Below are 11,336 nucleotides of genomic sequence, written 5' to 3' on the forward strand. Positions count from 1 at the left end.
AACAGAAAAAACAGCAACATTTCTTACAGCTTCAGACAATCACCTGACATTGGTCTCTGCAAGTGCTGGATAAGCAGGACTACTAGTTCAATTAAACAATATTTATGATTACAAATTAAAAAAAAAAGTTTAAGAGTTTTGGGGGCTTTAGCTTGCTGTGTTTTTGTTGGGGTTTGAGAAAAAAAAAGAATCAATCATGCTTTACATGAAAAACAGTAAGGGACACTTGATTCATTTACTTCAGAAATGAGTCTATCCTGTTCAGGATGTTTTCAAAACATACCTATAGCTTTTAGATCTCTTAGGATATATAAAACAGTATTTCTGGGATAAATAAATGTATATACACATATATACAAACACTCAGAGAACTGCCTAACACAAAACTGCTTGCCATTCAAATACCTGAAATAAGTTCTGAACTTATTTCTAAACTGGAGCAGGAAGGACAGAAATATTTCCCATGGAACTTTATATATCTTCAGTACACACCTGGCAGAAACGTAACTTTAAAGCCATTTAAAAGTTATGTATTCACACTAGTAAGTAACTGAATTCCTATCCTTTCTACCCAAAGCTGCATTCATACTGTGAAACCTAAACTAATTTCAATTTTAAATACAAAATGTCTTAGAACAAAGGTATTACATGTACCATTACTTTCTTAAGGTATTACATGTACCATTACCTTCTTAAAAGTCTGATTTTTGTTGAACAGACACTAATCCACTATTTTTGTTTACCCCAAGTCTCGCTTGTAAGAATTCTAGAATATTAATAAAACCCATAAACCTCAAAGTGTGTGTTTAGAACAGAGAGTATCTGCAGTTGTCTACTTCTGAGTACAAATGCACCGCAATGTGGGAAATGTTTATCTAAGTTTATGTAAGGCAATATTCCACAGATACAGAAGGAGTAAACAGTTTTGATGCCACTATCCTCATGATTACCACCTCCAGATGTAGTCTTCCTGTCATTTCAATGGGCAGAATTATTGCCACAAGGGCAAATTCTGCAAGACATGAAGCAGCAGCCTGGAAAGATTAAGAAAGGAGCTACCCAAAAGAAGTATCATTAAAAAAACCTACATGCAAGAAAACTACAAAATATATTGGAGAGAAGGAAACAGTTACTGTGATACAATCTTACATTTATTTTTTGCTAAATTCCTCTCCCCATCTCCCCACCCCCAGAAAAAAAAACCCATACTGATACTTGAGTTTCTTCCACTGCAGCTTTATGATTGTTTATGCTTTTCACTCAAAGCTATCACTAAGCATCACCATTGTCCAGAGTATTGCAACAGAATAATCAATACATGTATTTTACATGCTTCCCCAAAATTCTTAATTTTAGCCACTGTACTTTGTTGGTTCAAAGAATAAATGTCACTTCAACTCAAAGAATCAAAAGCATTGTAAAAAAAACAAAACAAAAACAAAGACGCCAACATACTCATGTATGACTTAGGCTTTGCTGAAATAAATGTTACTTGCTCAGGAACATTTATAGTGAGAAGTTCTGCCAATACCTCAAAGTAAAACTGAAATATCTAGAATAAAGTTAGCTATCTACAGATTTTAGCCACCCTTAAATCCTTCCTACTAGAGATACCCTTTCAATTCCATAATCAATAAAGGCCAACCTTCCAAATACCCTTCCTAAACATAGTAATTTTAATATCTACTTGTCAGGCATTTGAGAAGCCTCATGAAAAAAAACACATCTTACCTAGTCCTTCTGTCATAACAAGTGTTGCCACCAGTATACTTAACACTGCATATTAACATCTAAATTCAACAACTTTTTAAGAATACAGGTCCCAGTTCTGCAACTAGGTCAGCAAAAGTGGGCCTTGTGCTAGCTTTGGGCCTGTGACTTCAGAGGGTCTCCTCTGGGCTGATACAAACGGCCAGTGATCTGAATACAACTGCAGAATTGTGAATATAAATCAAGTTGTACAGACAACATGAAGACAGCTGAGACAGACACTGTATGTCTACAGTAAGACAGGGAGTCTTTTGAGTATTTAAATAGAACAATTCTTTTCTGAAAGATATTTTTCCCCCCATACAGCTGTGTCTTGTGTGTTATTGTACATCTTCAAAACACTTAACTGGACTTCAATGGAGAAACTTGAAAATAAAATATGGCATCTTAAAAAGCTCCTCAACATTTTCAGATGCTTGAGTATAAAATCGCTTAAGAACTGAACAATTTTCAAATGCTACTCTCTCTGCATACAAACAATGCCACACAAAGTGGGCTAGCACAGATTATTAGCGATTTCCAACACACACAAAAAAAAACCCAACAACCCATCCAACTGGTGAAATCCCTCCGTTTTCTTGAAGACAGTTAACAGAGAATAATTGTGGCCGAACTGCATGCAACTACTCCTCCCTCTGTATCGCACACCTCGGACAAGTGGAGGGGGTTATACTGCCTAAAATAAATCGCAACAAACAAGCTCCAAGACATAACTTCGAGGAGATACATCAGGACGAGCTAGAGGAAGCAGATGCAAAAAAGCCACAAATGCTTTTTGTGCATCGAAATAGGGTTGCTGGAAGCCGAGACTAGAGGAGGGGCCTACGCGTTAATAATGTTTACAGCGGGCGTGAACGAGCTGGTGCTGGTGGTTTTCATTGAGACTGTAGGAAAAGCGTCTCGGCAGGGCCTTATTTCCAGGCGTCGCCCAGGCCTACACGGCTCCAATCACTCCACCTCAGTAATGGCGTTCGGTGCGAAGGGAAAGGAGAACCAGAGGAGGCAAAGCTGGGTGCAGTGCTGCGGGCAGCCACCGGGCCCTCCTCGCCCGGCCGCACAAGGGTGGACGGCAGGAGGAGCCGCCCGACGCCTGGCAGAGCCCCCCGAGGGGCGGCGGAGCACTTCCACCCGCCGGCAGCCGGGAGAGGATGAGGAGCCGTCAGCCATTTTCCCTTGCCCTCCAAAACACCAGCGATGCAGGGCCACATGCCTGGGTCTGCGAGGGAGGCGCTGCCGCCGCCACCCTCCGCTCATTGCCCTCACACCCCCCAAGCCCCCGCTCCCCGCCCCGCGGGGCCCGACTCGGCCCTTCCTCCCCGCCGCACCCCGCCGTCCAGCACCCCGACGCGGGGAGCCCCATCCCCGGGGAGCGCCTCCGTCCGTTCCGTTCGGCGGCGGCCGCCGACTGCAGCACCAACAGCTGCCCCCACGCAGCCGCTTCGCTTCGCCGCGTCCCGGCCTCGGCCCCGACTCCTGCCCCCGGCCCCGCCCGGGCACGGCGCTCCGCCACTCACCCCCACACGGCTTCCCCTTGTCCCGCGGCTGCTGCTGCGACGGCCCGGTGCCCTCCTAGGTGCTGCCGAAGGAACGCGGCCGAGGACTGCCTCATCCCAGGCGGCCAGCAGGGCAGAGTCTCATGCCAGGCCCTGCGATCCCGGACGTGCAGCCGGCTGCCTGAGGGGGCGGCTCCGCTTCCCCGGTTCCCCACACACACACACCCCAGGCGGACGCCGTGTACTGCGACGGGAAGCAGCAGGGCGAAGCTTCCAACGCTGTCCGCGCTTCAGCTCCCGGACCCGGCCGCTTCGCTTTCTCCAGCGCCGGCGGCACCGCCGGGGCGTTTTTCCTGCGTCACCAGCTCCTGCCCGGCGGCCCTGAGCTTCGGCTCCGGTTGGGGCTTGGCCGAGGCCTGCGCGCTCCGCCCCGTCCAGGGACCGGGGCGCACGCGGGGGAGGGGGCACACACGCACCGCGCTCCTATCGCCGGGACCAGGGGCCCGGCTGGGCGGCAACGTCCGCGGCGCGCGGGGGCAGGCAGGCAGGCAGGCAGGAAGGAAAGAAGGTGGCAGCGGAGGGGCCGGCCCGGGCGGCTGAAGCGCTCTGCGCTTACGGCTCCGTGCGTGCGGGAGGGGGAGGGAAAGGTGGAGGTGGGGAGAAGAAGGGAGGGAGCGAGGCGAGACGCGGCGGCGGCTCCTCGCGCTCCCGGCGGCGGCAGCGCAGCTCCGTCTGGCGGGGCCCTGGGCAAGATGGCGGCCCCGACAGAGCCTTCCGCGTCCGGCTCGCGCTGCAAGGCCCCGGCCTAACGCGGCGGCAGCGGATCCGCCACCCGAACGGCGTGACGCGCTCCCCGCCCCCGTCGCCCCCCCACCCCTCAGGGCTGTCACTCACGCCGCAGCGGCGAGGCTCAGGCCGCGGCCCGCCGGCCCCCCACCCCTACGTGTGCGGGGAGGGACGGAGGGAGGGAGAGCGCACGAGGAAGGCGGCGGGGGGAGAGTGAAGGGGGGGGGAAGGGGAACAGGTAACGACGACGGTGGCTCGTATGAGCGCGCGCGGCCGTTTCATGCCGGTTGGGCTCGAGCGGGCTCCATTGTGACCCGCCGGACGAACCGCGCCGAGGGCCCGGATAATGACGTCAGCGCGGCCGCTGCCGTCTAGGCCCAGGCTTCCCGTTCGCTGCCGCCTGCTGGGCCCCTTCAGGGAGGGGGGGATGGCGTCTCGGGCTGCCCTGCTAGCGCGTCCCCTTCGGCCCGGCGGCCGCGGCCAGTACCGCTCCGCTCTTGGAGCCTGTGCGGCACGACGAGGGGGAGGACGGACAAAGGGGGGGGGGTTGGAGACGCACTGGCTGCTGGTCTCGTTGTGGCGTGGCGATGCGGGCTGCCTGCTCATTGCCCCGGGCCAGGAACACCATGGGCAAGCAGGTGGAAAGGCGTTGTTGCCCGGTGCCTGCACCAGTCAGCTCGTCTACGGCTGGTCCTTCCCTAGGGCTTCATCTCTCTCCAGGCCGCGGGCCCAGAGTTTGGCAACTGGCTTTGGGCAGGGCCTCGGGGCTCATATAGTTGCAGGCACGGGTATCTTCAATCCCCACCAGAACACTGCCTCCCTCAGAGCAGACACCTGATTAGGTGGGACCAGTATCATAAAAAACAGATGGATCGTTTGTTGCTCTTTTTTCTTGCCTTTGATATGTAGGTGACTGCTTTAGAGCATGATGTATCTGAAGTATCTTGAAGGGGAGGGTACAAGGATGCTGGAAAGGGGTGTTCAGCAGGGACTGTAGTGATAGGGCAAGGGGTAACGGGTTTATCTGAAAGGGGAAATTTAGGTTGGATATAAGGAAGAAGTTCTTTACTGTGAGAGTGGCGAGACACTGACACAGGTTGCCCTAAGAACTTGTGAAAGCCTCATCCCTGGCAGTGTTCAAAGCCAGGTTGGACTGGACCTTGAGCAACCTGGTCTAGTGGAAGGTGTCCCTGCCCATGGCAGGGGGCTTCAAACTGGGTGATCTCTAAGGTCCCTTCCAACCCAAACCATTCTATGAAGTCAGTGTAACCCCAGTGAATGTAGATGCTTTATGTAGCAATCCAGGAGACTTTAAACCTGGCTTTAAAACCGGGGGGTTGGGTGCAAACAGGAGAGGAAATGGGAAAGCGTGCCTTGTGGAAGGGCAGAAGTTTGGCAGATGTTGGGGACTTGTTCTAGGAGATTACCTGAAATGGTGCTTAATGTTTTGTTTGTATTGCAAGGTCAAAGTCTCATTTTAATAGCATCATTGAAGAATTTCAAGCAGGAATTGAAAAATATGGTAGCCAGGCAAGAACACAGGAGGGATTTAGGTTGCATGGGTTTGAATTTGCTCAAGAGGCTGGGGCTAACAGCCTTAGCTGTTGTGCAAAATGTTTCATCTTTTGGACCACGCAGTGACAAAGACTAAAATACCAGTTGCTCATTGCAAGAGCTGTGCGTGGGTGTTTTTCTGTAAAAAGCTGGAACTCCAAACCAAGTGGTGATACCTGCCATTATTTCCTATTTTAATGAAGTTAGAGGTAGTCCTTTTTCTGCTGATCACTAGGTTATATTATTTGGGAAGGGAATCTGAGGTACATCTCAATTGTATTAACCACTCGGTAAACAAAATAAAGGATCCAGCTGCTTCGTTACTGTACCAATGCAACAGTTTTTTTACTGAAATAATAGTTTTACATGCATTTTCTTCACCAACAATAAAAAGCCATAACCATGGTGAAAATCTGTGTAAGTCTGTTCATGTTTGGGTTAGAAGTCTGTAAGAGAAAGAACAGCCCTGTTATCTCAGTGATTTTCATTACTCCGAGCATGTTATTATGGCCTCGTTTTTCCTTTTTTGCCCATTATCAATTACTTTGGGTTTTTCCTCCTACTTCAAATTTGTCCCATTTGGTCCTTCTGGGAAAGCATTTAAAATCACTGCACCTATAACGTGTTTAACTTTTCTTGCCTGCCACAGTATTCTCCTTCGAACTCGTCCCTCTTTATGGTGGCTTACACAGACACAGCGACAGCTCAGACTATTGTAGTTGTGTACTTTTTGACACTTCTTGCCCTTAAAAATAAACTGCTGTGTTTACTGATGGTCATTTCTTTTTATTGTTCAGTAGACCCCTCTTTTAATGACAGGCCAAATACCGTGTTCCTTCTAACTGTAGTGGCTTTTTTGGCAGAGCTGAACAGTGACGCTTCAGTGCGTTTTTATAATGCGGGCAATTGTCCACCAAGAAACTCGCTGCCAGTTCACATAAAAATCAACAAAAAAAAAAAAGGTACGAGTAATACTTGTGGAAACAGTACTGGTACAACTTGTAGCAAGTATTCCCTCTTGTGAAGAAGGGTTCCTTCAGCTAAGAGAGCATAGAAACTGAGTAATTTAATTGAAACCTTAGGTTTGGAACAAGCTAAGAAGTGATTCCTCCTCAGCTTTCCAGCACCTTTGGTAGTACTCTTGTGATTTTAGATTGTACTTAATGTTACGTTTGCAGAAGTGTAACAAGATACAAGAGAAGTATTGCACTTGGGTGGGGAAAATAAATACATTACTTCGTGTTTATTCTCTGGCTTTTGTATTCGACCTCCTTTCTGTTTTAAAAGTATAATCTGAAGTGCTTTGACAGACCTGCAGTTGCTCCTGGCCGTGCTAATCAAAGGTCACGATAGGTTGAAGTCGACAGCTATTTATGGCACCAAATAAAAGAAGATACTGGGACAGCAGTGGCACTTTGTGGTTACTGAACAAGCAAACTGCACACCACACTTCCGACTGGGGAATTCTTCCTGCTCCCCAGACAAAAATCTATGCTTCTTTGGCTTCCAGATTTTTCTAGGGGCATCGCTGTGGCTCATCTTGGATGACACTGCTTTGCCTTTGGAAAAGATTGACACTTCCCCCCCACCCCGATACTGCAAATTCGTGTTACCAGTTTATCTTGTTGTAGCAACTATGGAAACAAAAGGATGTGATTGAGATAAATTGCTGATTAAAGAGTATCCATAGTATGAAGACAAGTCAGTAGGCACTCAAAAACCTCATTAATTGGTCGAAAATAAGTGTCCACATAGAGAGCTATGACAGATTAATTTATTCCTCAGTAGTCCTTCCAGCTAATTCCCCTCTGTACACAACTGTTGGTATGATTAGAAATGCTTTTGCAACATTTTTAATTCAGTGCAAAAACATGGGGAATGCATTTTCCCTGCCGGCTTCCCAGCTCTTGCACCACAGTCAGCCTGTCAAACAAAAAGTGAAACCAGCTGCAACCTGGCTGGTTGTGGTGTTCATTGACTAACCCAAAAGAAATCAAAAGTGAATCATTTTGGTGAGGGAATGATTCAGAATTTAGAAAATCTCTTACATTAATAGATGTGTTTATCCCCAGTTCTTCAAGTCTGATTGACGTCACACTGTTCCATAGACAGAAATGAAACTTAGAATGTTGCTGAAGCAGAGTAATGCTGTGGAGCTTTGCAATTGGGTAGTATAAAAGAGCAGCAACAGAAGAGAGAAAGCAGAATTTTACCACAGACCCAAGAAAGATTTTTTTTCCCCTTCCTGTTCAGCCCATTGTATGCAGCATTAGGTGGTATCCACCACCTCTCAGAAAACAAAATAGGCAGCTTAGCAGATCAGGAAAGTATCTTTTAGAAAGAAAATAAAATGCTGCTAGAAGATCAAACAAGCTACTGCCTGAACATGAAGATTTGTTCTAAGAGATCACATCAAGGATCACTGTTGCAACATTTTCAGTGTTTTTGGGCCCACTCCAGTAAATCACTTAAACACGAGTAGTAGTGCTCTTGGTTTACATAATCTTTCATTGACTTATTTTAGCCTGCACATGAGCACCACTAAGGAAAAGAGTACTTTGCACTTGCCTGAGTCTTTAGTTTATGCAGCGCATATTTTGAGTAGTATTTTGGCAATAATGGTGAGCGGTGTATGTCTCTTTGTACAACATCGAATCATAGGATGTCATCCCTTTCAGAAAAGACGATCTTTCATACTTGTCATTTCTAATGTAAAGCATAATTATATCATTGTGGTCACAGAACATTACATTGATGATTAAATGATATTTTCATACTGGGAGTAATAAGTCCCAAATACAACACACAGTGTCTGATACTGTCACACTCCTGCTCAGTGCACATGGTGGTGGTTACTATTGGCTGGGTAAGGCACGACAAAAATGAAAAACGATTCCAGAGATATGCAGATGTGTTCCCACAGGAAATTGGTTTCATCAGGGCACCCCAGAGACCAGCGTTTCCCCTGGGCTCAGGTGCACTGGGGACTCCCCAGGACATCCAAGCAGGACCTGGCAGCTCTAGCCCTTCCCACTGCCCCAGCCAGAAGCAGCCAGGGCAGCAGCCCTAGGCCCTGGGCGCATCTTATGGTTGGCTAGGCTGTAATGGGGTCTTGGGCAGGGGTGTGGGGAGGCCCCATGGGAGGCTGCCGAGGGGCCCTGGTAGTACCCTCAGAGCCCTGTTTCATGCGTATTTTCTAACCAATATGACAGATTAGTGTATCTGATGAGAAAATGCCAAGCAGGTCAGTGAGAACTTCGCCCTCTGTATCTCTGAATCAGTGAGCAAAGCACAATAAAGTTACTCCAATAACAAATAATTAAGATGGGTTTAAAATGTTTAGCATATAATACTATACCTAGACACCATATATTTAGGCTTTTCTATATGGAGCAAAACCAGAATCCAAATTTAAAAAATTAGCTATCGTGTATGTATTCCAAAACTCAGATGTAATTTCTACCTTTCATACTATACTGAGTTTAATAAACTTGGGGTAGGGGGAGGATGATGTCACCCTGAGGTATCAGACAGTACTTACTGTACATATAAATTAAGTTTCAAAATTAGGAATAAAACCCACATAGAAGTAATGTATCAGGAAGTTGGAGTGATGCTACATCTCTCATCTGTTACAAATAAAGGTAGAGTGTAGACATTCCATTTTAGTTTCTCTTGAGATGGCTGCTTCAATTACCATTCCTCACATCAATATAAGGCATCTTTTCATAGTCATAACCTTCCATTTTTCATCTTTTGATTTCTGGTTGTATGAAATGTTAACAGTGATGTTGGAGTGATCATGATGTCACTCTTGAAAGACTCATAGATGCAGTTAAACGTAATTTGTGCTCCATACTTAGAGGTACAAAAGAGTGCACGCTTGGGTAGAAATCGTAGGAGGTTGGTAAGAAAAAGATTTTGTAGGGTTCTGTGTCTCTTATGTGGAAGAAAGAATGATATCTGAGCAGGAACAATTCTTAGGAAAAGAAAAATATGGTACAGCATTTTCCTGTTATTAGTTTAGTTGCTCAAATAAGGGTTAAATGATCAGCAAAACAAGAAATTCTTTATGTGTCTACCAAATGCTTAGAAGATATTGCAGAGCCTGGTTGTGAAAATATATATTTACAGGCCCCAAAGTGCATCTTTTCCATCTTTTGGAGAGGGAGCAATTCAGAATACTTCATCTTTTCTGTCTAGTTTGTTCCTAGCTGAACTGTCCTCGGGTAAACCATGCGCTGTCCATGTGAAAAGCATCATTCTGGTAGGATTTGAACTGAGTTCAACAGATTGATTTGACAACCATATGGTCCTCTTCATCCACATGAACCTTGAAGAAGTCTGACTTCCTTCCAGCCTTAGGAGCAGAGTGAGGGAAGAAGGAAACTGTTCTTAAAACTTGTCAATGTTATTCCCAAGTGTGCTAGATGAGAATTTTGTAAAAAAAAAATGCAATAAATTCTGTAGATTTGTGAACTACAGCTATTTCCTCAGTTTTTCTGAATGCATCTCTGCACACAGAGCATTTGTCATTGCACCAGTATAAACTTGGAGACTGTTGTTCACAAAATTATGTCTGTTGCATATTATGCAATGGTCATTTTCACTTACACAGTGTTACTAAACACAAGAGTTGCTATGTGCAAAGCATAACTGAAGCAGTTTGTTTTCCCAAGGCTGAGCATCTTACACCCCTCCAACCCTGATCCCTTTCCAACCTTAAATTACTTCCTTGACATGCCAAAGTGTCTGGTTTATGTTAAATGTGCTGGACTACTCAGGAGCTTAATTAAGCAATCAGGAGGTATAATAACTGAATTGTACTTCTCTTTCCAACAGTGGGCACTACTTTGGTGTTTTTTCTTCCAAAACTTTGTAGGAATTAAAACTCTTTGAAAGCCCTTTTCCCTCATTCAGAGTTTATTGAAATTAGTTGAAAAGCTCAAAGGGAGCTGATAGGCAGATGGACAGTTAGAGAACAGGATCACGTGAAACCAGTATCATTAAGAAGCCATGAAAAGTTTCAAAACAGGGTAGTCTGATAGGAGAAAGGTTACTACTGCAGTTTTGGAGTGGGGAAAATAAAAGGTGATCCTAGAGAAAGAAACAATAGAAAAAGATTATTTAAGAGTAAATCACATGCTAACATGATTTGAACCGAAGTGCAGATCCAGTTCAGATATTGTATCAATGGTTTTATCTGAGCTTTATAAAATAGCTTGTCAGAAAGCCTTAGATCTAAAAAGATGGACAGGAAGGAAATTTGTTATTTTGTAAAGCAAGTTTTCTTCTTCTTTCTTGGGATTGAAGATTTTTAGTTTTTCTTTCCAAGTCTGAAGAGGATTTAACAGTGTAGCATGCAGAGTAGTAGGATTTTGGAACCTTTAGTAATGTGTTTGTCACTCCACTCTCTCTTTTTTGCCCAAAGTTTTCCTTAGCTGTCTGCATTTTATTGCCTGTTCCCTGCAAAAATAAGTCCCATTGTCAGAAACTTCTATAAAAAAATCCTTTTTTCTCTTTTCATGAAACAGTGTAGTAAGCAAATGCCAGATTACATTGCTGATTTATAAAGACTGAATTTTGGTAACTGCTATTATATTGCTGTTTCCACTATCTCATGGTGACAGGTCACTTCAGAATACAATGCAGATTAACTTTATGCCACGTTGTATTTTATGTAGCCCTGTAGCCTTTCTGGGAGATTACAGACACTAAAAATATGTTTAATAA

General features: G+C 45.5%; 1 protein-coding gene across 1 annotated transcript in view; it reads right to left on the reverse strand.

The window, feature by feature from the left end:
• The window catches only part of USP9X (ubiquitin specific peptidase 9 X-linked), a 100,213-nt gene extending 96,136 nt beyond the window's left edge, over positions 1-4,077 (reverse strand). The window contains exon 1 of the mRNA XM_065677123.1: positions 3,285-4,077. The gene's annotated coding sequence lies outside the window, so the exon portion shown is untranslated. The remainder of the gene's footprint in view (positions 1-3,284) is intronic.
• Between the last annotated feature and the right edge of the window lie 7,259 nt (positions 4,078-11,336).

Source organism: Lathamus discolor, chromosome 4 (assembly GCF_037157495.1).
Source record: "Lathamus discolor isolate bLatDis1 chromosome 4, bLatDis1.hap1, whole genome shotgun sequence".
In the NCBI taxonomy this organism is placed as follows: Eukaryota; Metazoa; Chordata; class Aves; order Psittaciformes; family Psittacidae; genus Lathamus; species Lathamus discolor.